This window comes from Amblyraja radiata, chromosome 26 (assembly GCF_010909765.2).
Source record: "Amblyraja radiata isolate CabotCenter1 chromosome 26, sAmbRad1.1.pri, whole genome shotgun sequence".
In the NCBI taxonomy this organism is placed as follows: Eukaryota; Metazoa; Chordata; class Chondrichthyes; order Rajiformes; family Rajidae; genus Amblyraja; species Amblyraja radiata.
The window spans coordinates 32808334-32821164 of record NC_045981.1 but is presented as its reverse complement, the minus strand read 5'-3'; the positions used below and the strand labels follow the sequence as shown (position 1 = coordinate 32821164).

Here is a 12831-nt window from a genome sequence, read left to right as displayed (position 1 = left end):
GTAAAAAAAAATTTTTGCCTGCATGGGACTTTGAATTTCTTTGGCATTGACTGTCCAAAGAGTCATATCAATCATTTTTGTCTAACCTTCAGGCAACTTATCATGTTGCCATAACTCTGCACAAGGCAAAACAAGAAGCACTGGAGTAACTCAGTGGGTCAGGCAGCATCTGTGAAGGACATGGATAGGCGACGTTTGACCTGAAACATTGTCTGTCCATTCTCTCCACCGATACAGCCTGACCTGCTGTGTTATTCCAACACTTTGTGTTTTACTCAAGCTTCCAGCATCAGCATTTCCTTGTAGCAATTCTGCATCATCAGGGCGGCACGGTGGCGCAGCGGTAGAATTGCTGCCTTGGAGCGCCAGAGACCCTAGATCATTCCTGACTACGGGCGCTGTCTGTACTGTATTTGTACATTCTCCCCATGACCTGAGTGAGTTATCTCCGAGACCTTTGGTTTGTAGACTAATTGGCTTGGTATAAATGTAAATTGTACCTAGTGTGTGTAGGATAGTGTTAATGTGTGTGAATCGCTGGTTGGTGTGGACTCGATGGGCCGAAGGGCCTGTTTCCATGCTGTATCTCTAAACAAAACTAAAACTAAACTATCCCTCCTTCCTGGAACCACAAATTATCTACTCTACAAATGAAGTGATGTCATTGAGAATGGCCCATGACCATATCTGCTGGAATGTTATTGAACGGTTTACGATTCAATGTTTACTTTCAACAGTAAGACCATAAGGTATCGGGGCAGAATTAGGCCATTCGTCCGAGAGAGTTTACTCTACCATTCAATTATGGCTTATCTATTTTACCCTCAATCCCATTCTTCTTCCTACTCCCATAACCTTTGATGCCCCTTACTAATCAAGAACCTATCGATCCCCACTTTAAAAATACCAATGACTTGGCCTCCACAGCCGTCTGTGACAATGAATTCCACAGATTCACTACCAAAAGTTATCTTAAAGGTGAGAAATTGTGGAGGTTTGCGGTGCAGAGGAATTTCAGTATCCCAATGCGTGATTTGAACATCACCATGATGCCTATACAAGAAGAAGTTAGCAAGGCTAACTGAATGTTGCCTTTTGGCAATGAATTCCATAGATTCACCACCCAAAAGAAAAACAACTGGAGTTGGAAGTCTGAAGAAGAGCTCCTGACCCAAAACGTTGCCTGCCCATTCCCTCCTCAGATGCTGCCTGACCCACTGAGTGTTTGCCATTAGGCAGAGTGAGGACAACACTCTAAGGTTCCTGTATCTGCAGCTGCTTGTGTGTCCAGGATGAGGTTGGTCTGATGGGCCACCAGTGCTGTGCCAAGAATACCTGTCATCCCTCCGGCACAGGAGCTGGATGGCTGCCAGTGTACTGAATCACTGATCACTGAATCATCCTCCATGGAAACTCTGTCTCTCCCTGAGGCAAGGCATCAGTTAACCTGGCAATCTCCACTGTGCAAAGCTGGATAGGTTCCAAAACATCAAACCTTTTGTGAGATCCAGAACTGTGATAATGAGCCCAGGTTAGAACTGCATAGTGACATCAGTATCAGTTTTGTTTACTGTCATGTGAAAAGCTTTTGGTTGCATGCTATCCAGTCAGCAGAAAGACAATACATGATTATAATTGATCCATATAGATATTTGCAGGGTATAGATATCTGATATGAGTGTTGTTTTATCATTGCCACATGTACCTGTTATTCCTGGCTAAATTGGAGCAGCTAGGACTTCAAATGGGGTTAAGTTTCAGGGTTGCTGTGAGATTTGGACAAATTTGGAATTACTCTCTGCAGAGCTGGGACAGGCTGTGAAGAGGTGCCAGCAAAGATCCTAGAGGTGCCAGAGTGTCTGGAGCTTAGATACAATTTTACTTCTGAGTCACGTGAGTGATTCCGCGAAGAAGCCCTGCCAGTCCACATGCGTGGCATTATGTCATCCGCATGGCGACGCACCGGACCGGCAGGCTAGCGTGGGGGGGAAAACGCTCCTGCCAGCGGTAAGTTTAAACCTACACGGTAAGTTTTATTCCTTACCAGGTTGTGTTTTCTTGCAGGAACCTCTCCTTACAGAGGTTTCCTGCAGGATATTGTGGCGCAGTCCGGATGAGCCGCGGGGAAACCGGCTTTGGGCTGTGTGGAGACCCGGTCCAGACCGCGGAACGCGGGTAGCCGGCAGACGTCGGGTGCGCTACTCCAGCCACTGACAAGGCGGTCAGCGGCTTCCAGACCGCTGAGGTTCCCGTGGAGGGGTAAATCCATGCGGTATCAGGGTGCCGACTGTAGAGCACCATGGCTAATCCTGTGAGCAGGAAAAGCCATTCAAAAGTAAGCCCGTGGAGTCGGGCCAGGAGGATTCTCCTCCCAATAGAAGCGACGTCTGTGGACGGCTGGTAAAGATGGAGCACCTGATAGAAAGGATGCTCCATCACGACATGCTCCAGGAGGAGCTTTATATCCGTGAGGTCACCCCATGGGCCCATGGCAACAGCTTCTGGTAAGGGCTGTATATGGAAGATCTGCTCCATGAAGAGGAGCATTATATCCACAGGTCTTGGGGGCCCGTGGCAGCAGCACCTGTAGAAGGGCTGCATAATGTCTCCCTCATGGAGGATGTGAGTTTACCAGGGCAGTTTTGTTCTGACCCTAAGGTTGGAGGTATTACAGAGCATACCCCAAGGCATAAAAGCCAAGAAGGGCTGTTGAGCCAATAAAAAGAGCTCCAGCATGATATTCTCCAGCAAAAGGAGCTTTATATCCGCGGGTCTCTTCGGGAGCCTGTGGCAGCAGCACCTGTTGAAGGGCTGTCTGGGAAAAGCTCCTGATGGAGAGGATGCTCCTGCACGATATGCTCCAGCAAAAGCAGCTTTATATTCGAAGGTCTCCTCGGGAGACTCTGGCAGCAGCACCTATAGAAAGATTGCATGATATCTCCCTCTTGGAGGAAGTGAACACACGGAGTCAGTTTGTTCTGACTCCGAGATCAAAGGTATAGCTGGTAAGCAAACTAAGAGGCAGGGGCCTGCGGCAGCACCTGTTCATGCTGTTTAAGAATTCCCTCTCTGTGGAGGTCAGTGTACCCGACTTCAAAATTCTAAAAGTATGTCTGTGGAACGTACTGGAATAAATGCTTATGGATTCAAGGGAGTCCTCGCAAACGAAGGTGACAGAATACCCGGAAGGGGCTAGAGTTCCCCTCATGCTATAAATGCCGGGAATAAACAACGCTTCAGGGGTGACATTAAAACAAGCCGCTGAATCTTCTCTTGAGGTAAGACCTATTCAACAGGTAAAACCTGGAGAAGGAAGCAAACGCTGTCGGACCAATCGAGGTACCAACAACGAGCAACAACATACCCCACGCCTTCGTTGGCAGTAAGCAGTTCACTGAAGTTGGTGGCAGAATGAAATTTGGACAGAGCTCTTAAATCCGAGACCCAAGTCGGGCTCAAGAAAAATATGGGACCATCTACAAGTTGGTAATATTTACACTTGTTTTGTACTAATGAAGATGATAACATGTGTTTAGTTTATGTGTTGTATGAAAATAGCATCTCCCTTAGGATGGAAGGGGCCCTAGTGGCCTTACAACACACAAATGGTTGGCATCTAACCATGTAAAGCTGCACAATACTAAGGTTCCAAGCACAGAATTGGACCAGATTTGTCTTTACAGGCACGCTCAGTATTATGGACAGGAATGGCTTTCGGGACCGGTTCGGAAAACGGGCCAGAGTTGTGGCTCGAGCAGGTACGGAATTCACAGGCGTGGCCTGTTCATTGTGGAAAAGATGCAGAATGTCGTTTAACTCGCATGTGCGGTAAAACATTTTCCAAAATAGGAAACTTCACATCTGATTTCCTTAGGATGCTCCCATTTACAGAGATCACCGGAGACATTTTGAAAATTATCTGGACAAGGCAATGATAAAACATTGCAAAATGGGTTAACTTCAGTTCCCAGGTTATTACCAGTTTACTAAAACCAAGGCTTGGACTGCTCAGAGCTCAAAAACATTTCTTATGTCTGAAGGATATTCTAACGCTGTATGTTGTTGAGGTCAACCGTTTCAGCCTCAAACTATATTTAAGAAAATGAAGGCGATACCAATTAGATTTATTCATCATTGGGATTTACTGTTAACTATTAATTAGCATGTTAGTCCGCCCTGGGGTAAGAGATTGGAATCAATAGGAGCCTCGAACAATCTTGTGTGATAAAACAGCCTTCTATTCATTAAGTATAATTGGCAATATAGTGGCTGTAATTCAGCTGTGCAAAGTAGTAATCTCAAATGCCATGTAGGTCTTGTGACAGATCTTATGCTATTACCAACTGAAGCTACCAAGGTCATTATGGTAGACGAACAGTATTCAGTATTCAGTTGCTCCAGTAATCTGGTCAGTAAAATTTCAGTTATATTATAAACTGATGGGGCTCTAAGGTGGAAAATTATGAATGCCATCTACTCCAGAGGCGGAGGAGATTTGCATCAATTAACCATTATTCAGTTCTTGGTATGAACTACCTGTAGACACTAGGTGCATTCTATAAGTTAAAGGGTTATTGAATGAATGTGCATAATCTGCATGCTCAAACGTTAAGTTGATCACTATGGTGGTGGCGTATGTTAGTCACATAGGTGCGATTAAGACAGAAGTAATAATTTACCTAATCTCAATTTACGTTCGAATATCATCACGTATAATCAATGACAACACAAAATGGGTGTTGGATCACAAAGTATTTAATGAAATTATGGCTCAATGGAATACCGAATTGATATGTTTGTTTCCAGGCTCATTCACCGGTTGCAAAAATATGTGGCATAACAGTGGCAAAAAATACACTCTCGCTACAAGGAGAAAGAAGTTATGTTTGTCTCCCTTCATTTTGCCATATTATTCTGGCTCGGATTGTCAGACCGATACATGTATGTGCTCGCTGCAAAATGCAGGGATAGCACCAAGAAAGGAAAGCATTTCCTCTTCAGGAGATGGGAAGTGTTTGTTTAAATACTTAAGTTACATCTAATATGGTACAGATAACTGATGGCTTGGAGGTCATTTCAAATGGGTCTTTGACAATAAATTAAGTTATAGGACCATTAACTGTGCCCAACGTGTTTCCCATCATATTTGCTGCAGCAAAAGGGACCCACTCTGGCGGGTTTCACCCTTTGATATTGAGTTATAAAGGATATCTTTCACACAAGTTCTCCCAGGACATGCACAGGGCAGTATGGGATATTGATGTGGTATTAACACTATTTCACCAGGGGCTCCAGCTACATCCTTAGCTTGGATCGGCTCTCATAAGGTAGTTATCCTCATGGCGCTGGTCTCAGCGCAATGGGTTCAGTCATTACATATTGTGACTGGATAGGATGGTTACATCTGCAAATAACATTATATTTTAATGTTTAGTTAAGCAGAGCAGACATGAAGTCTCAAACTAGTTTCATGGCATACCTCATGAACCTTCGGTTATGGTCACACATATACAACAATACATCAAGGTCACGAAGAGCTTAGAGGCTCTGAACTTGCAATGTTTGTTAATTACAAAAAACTTTATAAAAAGGTATTGGTTTGGACCATCCCCAGGTGGTTGAAACAGGGTTTGGCTCATACAGGAGTAGATACTGATATCTTTTTTCGAGTCTCACTCCACCAGGGCTGCTAATCAGTAGCAAAGGTTATGTACATTTCGCTGGACCACATCCTGGCAACTGCAGGATGGGCGAATGAACTTCTGAACATTTCATAATAACCTATTGCCAGACCAGGGGTATTTGCCAACTCTATTTTAGGGTCAGTGGTTAGTTTACTCCCGAATGAGAGGAGTTACTATTATTTATTCATTATGAATGTTTCCCTCATCTGTCAATGAAGCAGCTGTGGTTGTGGAGACTCGTTTCTCACGGCATGAAATCACAGAGCTTTGAAATCTTCACGGAATTACTCACGTGACTCCGAAGTAAAATAGTAAGATTAAACGAGAACTTACACAAAAATGCTGGAGAAACTCAGCGGGTGCAGCAGCATCTATGGAGCGAAGGAAATAGGCAACGTTTCGGGCCGAAACCCTTTTGAAGTTTGATCTTTATTTTATGAGGAATTACGGTGAGCGATTACGTGCCCACCGCTCCCTGCCCTCTCTCATAAAGATCACTCGGTAATTCTAGTCTTCTCTAAGTCTTACTATGTTACTTCGACTGCTGTTATCTGTGATTTCACGCCGCTGCTTTGAAGATTGACACGCATGTGGACTGGCGGGGCTTCTTCACGTAATCGCTCACCATAACTCCTCATAAAATAAAGATCAAACTTCAAACTGGTAAGTTCTCATTTAATCTTACTCAGGTAAAGAATGGGAAGCTCTGCAAACCTTGTCAATCTGCTGAAAAATGCATAGAATGGATTGGGTGGCTGCAAACCAGACATACACCTTGTAAATAGTTGTAAATAATGTTGCAGAGTCTGACTTTGCCAAGTGTTGATTGGATGAGGTGTTGAGCCTTGTCTGGGTTTTCTGTAAATCAGGGTAAATGTTTCCAAGTTGACTTCATCTTAGAGTCTGTTGTGAATACAATGTATTGAACTGTTGTATCATTGGGTTAGGGAAATGCCTGTTATGTATGGGGTTAATCGATATATCTGTAATTGGGTTATTGAGAGACCACCCCCATGTGGTTCAGCCCCTCAATGTCCCGTGACATATAAAAGTCTGTGATCATGAGCTCAGAGTCGATCTTCTGGAAGAGCGCTCGGGACTGCATGAACTTCTGGAGTGCCTCTGTCTGAGCGAGGCCTAGAGGGTTTGAACAGGCAGACGCGAGGATCGAACCCGCGGTGGGATAGATACAGTGTGTGATCTGTGACGCTCTTTTGGTAAAATAAAATTTAGTTGATTCAAGTGCTTGATTCGGTGTTTTTACTGAAACTAGACTGGGGGGAAGCTTAGAAACGAGCAATTATCATACCGAGATGCAGTGAAAGGCCCTTGTTTGCCTGCTCTTGCCGCTAGGCAAACCACACTACGCATGAGTACAATCATACCATACACAAGTACAACAGGTAGTGTGAAGAGAAAAATACCAGAGTGCCGAATATAGTGGTATGGTATTGTAGCGTTGCAGTTACAAAGGAAAAGTGCAGGGTCTGCAATGAGGTAGGTTGGAAAATCGGGACAGCAGGGAAGAAGTTGTTCCTGATTCTGCTGGTCTGTGTTTGCACGGTTTGTATCTTCTGCCCATTGAGCAAAGAAAGAGGGAATGATCAGATGGAAATGATACTCAATTTGCCAACTTTAGGAGGCATGATTAGCAAACAACATGCAAATCGTAGTGTTGGTGAATGTGCAGAGGATAGCTTTATATAGTTTTAGTCTGGCTTAGAGATAGATTCAGCATGCATTTAGCCCACCGAGTCCTGGCTGACCAGTGATCACTCTTACACTAGTTCTATCCTACACACTAGGGACAATTTACAGAAGCCAATTAACCTACAAACATGTAAGCCTTTGGGATGTGGGAGGAAACTGTTGCACACAGAGAAAACCCACACGGTCACAGAGAGAACATGCAAACTCCACACAGACAGCACCCACAGTCAGAATCAATCCTGGATCCCTGGTTCTGTAAGGAAGCAACTCTTCTGTTGTGCCACTTCGTCACCAAACTATAGGAACGATGAGGTGCATTTGAGAGTGCAGGAGAATCACCTGGGTGTGGCATCGGTACTATAATCTTGGCTTATTATTGTCATATGTACCTAATTACAGTGAGAACCTTTTATTGGCATGCTATCTAATCAAAATCAGATCATACCGCACATCAGTAGGATATTTGGCAGAATGAAGTGCTCAATTTATGAGGCAAAACTGGATAAGCTGGTTTGTTTTCCTAGGAGTGGATTGTGGTTGAGTGAGAACCTGAAAAATGTGTGAAAAAACATGAGGGACATGGACAGGGTGGACAGTAGAAACTATTTCTCACAGCAGCGGTGTCTATTGTATTGTATTGTATTCCTTTATTGTCATTCAGACTTTTCAGTCTGAACGAAATTTTGTTTTGCCTTGCAGTCATAACATAGAATAAAATAACAAAACACACAATAAACACAGATTAAACATCCACCACAGTGAGTCTACCAGGCACCTCCTCACTGTGATGGAATGCAAAAGTCTTAAAGTCCTTGTCTCTTCCCTCCTTGTTCTCCCTCTGCGCTGAGGCGATCCAGGCTTCCGATGTTGGGACCCCGCCGGGTGATGGTAAGTAAGTTCCACGGCTGAATCCAAGCTCCGCGAATGGGCCGATTCAAACTCCGTGGCCCGGGGCGGTCGAAGCTGAAGAAGCTGCCACCCTCCAGTCCAGCGGACGAAGCCGCTGTTGCGGGAGCTCCAGAGAACCGGTCACCAACCTGGGACCTGCGAGCCCCTGATGTTGTCGTCCACTGGGCCCGCGGCCGAGTCCACTGGGCCCGCGGCCGAGCCTCCGAGGCTCCGAAGTCGGGCTGACGCCACCGCAACACCACCACAGCCCCGAAGTCGGCCAGCCTTGCGTTGGTAAGTAAGTCCTGGCTCTGCCTCCGGAGCCTCGAGGTCGGTTGCAGTTGGAGGCCGTCAGCTCCGCAATTAGGCCTCAGCGCAGACGGGGGGGATACGACAAGAAAAGGTTGCATCCCCCCCCGAGGGAAGAGACTAAAAATAAGTTTCTCCCACCCCCCCCCCCACACATACACTATTAAAATAAACTGAAATAAACTAAAACAACAGGACAAAAGAAAATTTAAAAAAAGAATAGACAAACGGACTGCAGGCGAGTCGCAGCTGCAGGGCAGCGCCGCCACTTCTGGACTAAAACACTTCCGGACCACTTCCGGTCCAAAACAAGAAGGCATATGTACAAGGTAAGAGTGGTGCACCTGATGAAGAGGAAGTGGATCTAAGGTGGCACAGTGCCGCAGCGGTAGAGTTGCTGCCTTACTGCGCCAGAGACCCGGGTTCGATCCTGACTGCGGGTGTTGTCTGTACGGAGTTCGCATGTTCTCCCCGTGATCTGCGTGGGTTTTCTCTGGATCTCGGGTTTCCTCCCACACTTCAAAGATGTACAGGCTAATTTAGCTTCTGTAAATTGTCCCTAGTGTGTTGGATAGTGTTCATGTGCGGGGTTTGCTGGTAGGCATGGACTCGATGGACGAAGGGCCTGATTCTGCACTGTATCTCTAAACAGGTGGAGAGTGTTTAGAATTAGGGACATACTGCTTCAGTGGATGGTGGTGGCAAGTGTTTTCCACCTCATTTACAATGTATCTATAAAAGTACTTGAATCACCAATGCATGGAAGACTGTGGACCAAGTTGTAGATTTAAGGTGAGGGGGAGAGATTTAATAGGAACCTGAGGGGCAACCTTTTATCACACATGTGGGTATATGGAACAAGCTGCCAGAGGTAGTTGGGGCAGGTACTATAAAAGACTGTTTAAGAAAGAACTGCAGATGTTGGAAAAATCGGAGGTAGACAAAAAATGCTGGAGAACCTCAGCGGGTGAGGCAGCATCTATGGAGAGAAGGAATTGGCGATGTTCCGGGTCGAGATTCTTTGGGTCGAGAACCAAAAGACATTTGGTCAGGTACATGGATGGGAAAGGTTTAGAGGGATGTGCGCCAACCGCAGGTAGGCGGGACTAGTGTAGTTGGGGCATTTTGGTTGGGATGGCAAGTTGGGCTAAAGGTGCCGTGCTGCATGACTTTATGATGCTAAGTGCTGGTAAATGGGATTAGTATACATGATCATCATGGAGACGGTGAGACACGGTGGCGCGGCGGTAGAGTTGCTGCCTTACAGCGAATGCAGCGCCGGAGACCTGGGTTCAATCCTGACTACGGGCGCTGCCTGTACGGAGTTTGTACATTCTCCCCGTGACCTGCGTGGGTTTTCTCCGAGATCTTCGGTTTCCTCCCACACTCCAAAGACGTATACGTTTGTAGGTTAATTGACTTGGTAAATGTAAACATTGTCCCTAGTGGGTGTAGGATAGTGTTAATGTGTGGGGATCGCTGGTCCGCGCCTGTTTCCACGCTGTATCTCTAAACTAAAACTAAACTAAACAGCAACGGGTATTTAGAAGTTACAATCTTCCTTCCTCTTTCTAGTGCCAGAAACTCAGGTTTGATGGTGTCATTGCTGCCTCATGGCTCCTGAGATCCCTGTTCGAACCTGAGCTTGGGTACTGTCTGTGTGGAGGTTGCACGTTCTCCCTGTGACCGCATGGGTTTCCTCCGGGGGCTCCAGTTTCCTCCCACATTCCAAAGACGTGTGGGGTTGTAGGTTAATAGGCCTCTGTAAATTTCCCCCCGTGTGTAGGGGGGTGGATGAGGAAGGGCCTGTTGCCATGTTGTATCTCTAAACTAAAACATAAACTAAATATTTTCTAATCTTTTAGTTAGGAACAAATTGCATTCAATTATGTAGAAGGGCTGAACACATGCTGTCAAATATTTAAAAAAGGTGGAACCCACTGGTTGTGGGTTCCACCTTCCTGTGTCATCGATACAGGCTCTGCTTTGTTCTGTAACTTCTCATGCCTCTAGTGACCTCTGCCCTGACTCTCGGTCTGATAAAGGGTCTCAACCTGAAATATCACCTATTGTTTTCCTTCAGATATGCTGCCTGACCCGCTGCGTTACTCCAGTACTTTGTATCTAGGTTATTGAACCTGTTAGCTGATAATATTTAGTTCTTCTTCTTCTTTCATGTGGCGTGCACAGCCTAAAGTTGTTGGACAATTTGTTCTATTTGATCTTCCGTTTGTGCACGTCGAGTTGATTGCATTAGTCGTAACAGGGCGGACCACGTGAAGGTTGCAATCTTCCACCCCATAATATTTAGTTTAGTTCGAAAGAATCCTCATGGACATGTGGAAGAACTAGTAGAATGGTTCCGACCCAAAACATTACCCATCCTTTTCTCCACAGATGCTGCCTGACCCATTGAGTTACTCCAGCACTTTGTGTCTATCTTCAGTACAAAGCAGCATCTGCAGTTCCTTCCTACATCTGTACTGTTCTCTGTTCTCTGTTCTATTCCAGGCCAATGGTGAAGCCAGTGTACATCAATACATTTACTGTCAAGGAAATAGATGAACAGGATGTTCAAAAATAGAATTTAAAATTTAGAAATGCACAGTACAAGATGGCAGACCTTCTTAAACATGCTTACAATTTACATGCAAAAGCAGTTACTTGTATATTAGAGATGTATGATTATTAATTAGAAAACATTTGCAACAGAATATATTACCACCATTATGATCAGATGCACAATTTGACATTTCGAGACTGTATCACACATGCCAGCCCAGACCTGTTTCTATGGAGAAGAGGCCAGATTGGACTGACAATATGCAATCTCCCATCGCCTGCAACCCTGGTTTATTCATTAGGATGATGGGTTGAAGGTGACAGTGGGAGAGGGAAAGACCTGTCAGTCCTCTTTGCTGCAAAGCTACTCATTGCACAGAACAGATATTTTTACTGCTGCATAAAGCTACTGGTGCGCCAACCAGTGAGAAGAATCATTAATCCTGCTCAATGTGCCATCAAAGGCACTTGGATTTTTAACCCTGTGGTGCTGAGAAAGTGTGACGTGTATGACACAGACCAATTCATAACCATTTCTCAGGAAAGCGCATCCCTGTGAAATGGGTTCCCGCTAACATCTGCTTTAATATAGATAGGAAATATTGCAATCAAATGTCCATTGACTATGCTGTAGCTAATTCGAGGAATTGAACCTGTTGACAAAGGCGGTCAGTTGTGGTCTGTGTAGCATGAAACAGCAGATGCTTGTTTAAACCGAAGATAGACACAAAAACTGGAGTAACTCAGAGGGACAGACAACATCTCTGGAGGGTCGAGACGGGTCTGAAGTACGATCTCAACCCAAAACGTCACTTATTCCTTTTCTCTAGTAATGCTGTCTTACCTGCTGAGTTACTCCAGCTTATTGTGTCTATCTTCGGTCAGTTGTGACAGACTGATCTCTATCTTGAAGAGGCCAGATGACAGCTCTTGACACCTCTTCTTCCCTCCCCATGGACTCTGACCCCACCAACGAATACCAGTTGGCCAAGATACAATGGACCTAAGATGGCAGTCCTATGTGGGAATATTGGTAGGAGATAGAATGTGTTGATGTAATTTAGTTTTATGTAATTCGTGTTCCTAAATCCATGCGCATAAGGAAGCCTTGTCGGCTTCGGAAGCCGCGGTCCCCAGTCAGGAAGCGGCCGTTCCAGGTGGCCCAGCCGCTGAGAGGACTCTCCCGACGCCGGGGCAACACCACCCGGTGAGAACGGCCAGGAACATCGGGCCTCCGTAGATGCAATAGCGGTGGCCTCAATAGGCCTGACTTTGGGTGAACTGGGGATGGGGACTGGACATTGTGCCTTCCCCCACAGTGGTATCCATTGTGGGGGGATGATTTTTTTTGTGTGTAAGTAAACATGTTAGTCTGTGTCCAAGATGGCTGTCGGAAGGGAGAGTGGACGCTGGCGCGCTTTAGCTGCTGCTGCTCTCTTTTCACATTGTGTTTTTGATTTTTTGTCTTTGGATTGAATTCTGTTTTTAATTTGTGTTTTGGTGATGTCTTTATTATTTATTTTATTCCGATTATATGTTATTATTCTTGTTAAGCTCTGTAAGGTGTCCTTGAGATTTTTGAAAGGCGCCCAAAAATAAAATGTATTATTATTATTATTATCTACCATCCACATAGACACAAGGAACTGCAGTTGTTGTTCACCAAAGAAAGACGCAA

General features: G+C 45.2%; 1 pseudogene; it reads left to right on the top strand.

The window, feature by feature from the left end:
* Window positions 1–3541: 3541 nt before the first annotated feature.
* On the top strand, window positions 3542–3677 carry LOC116988181 (annotated as a pseudogene).
* The last annotated feature ends 9154 nt before the right edge of the window (window positions 3678–12831 follow it).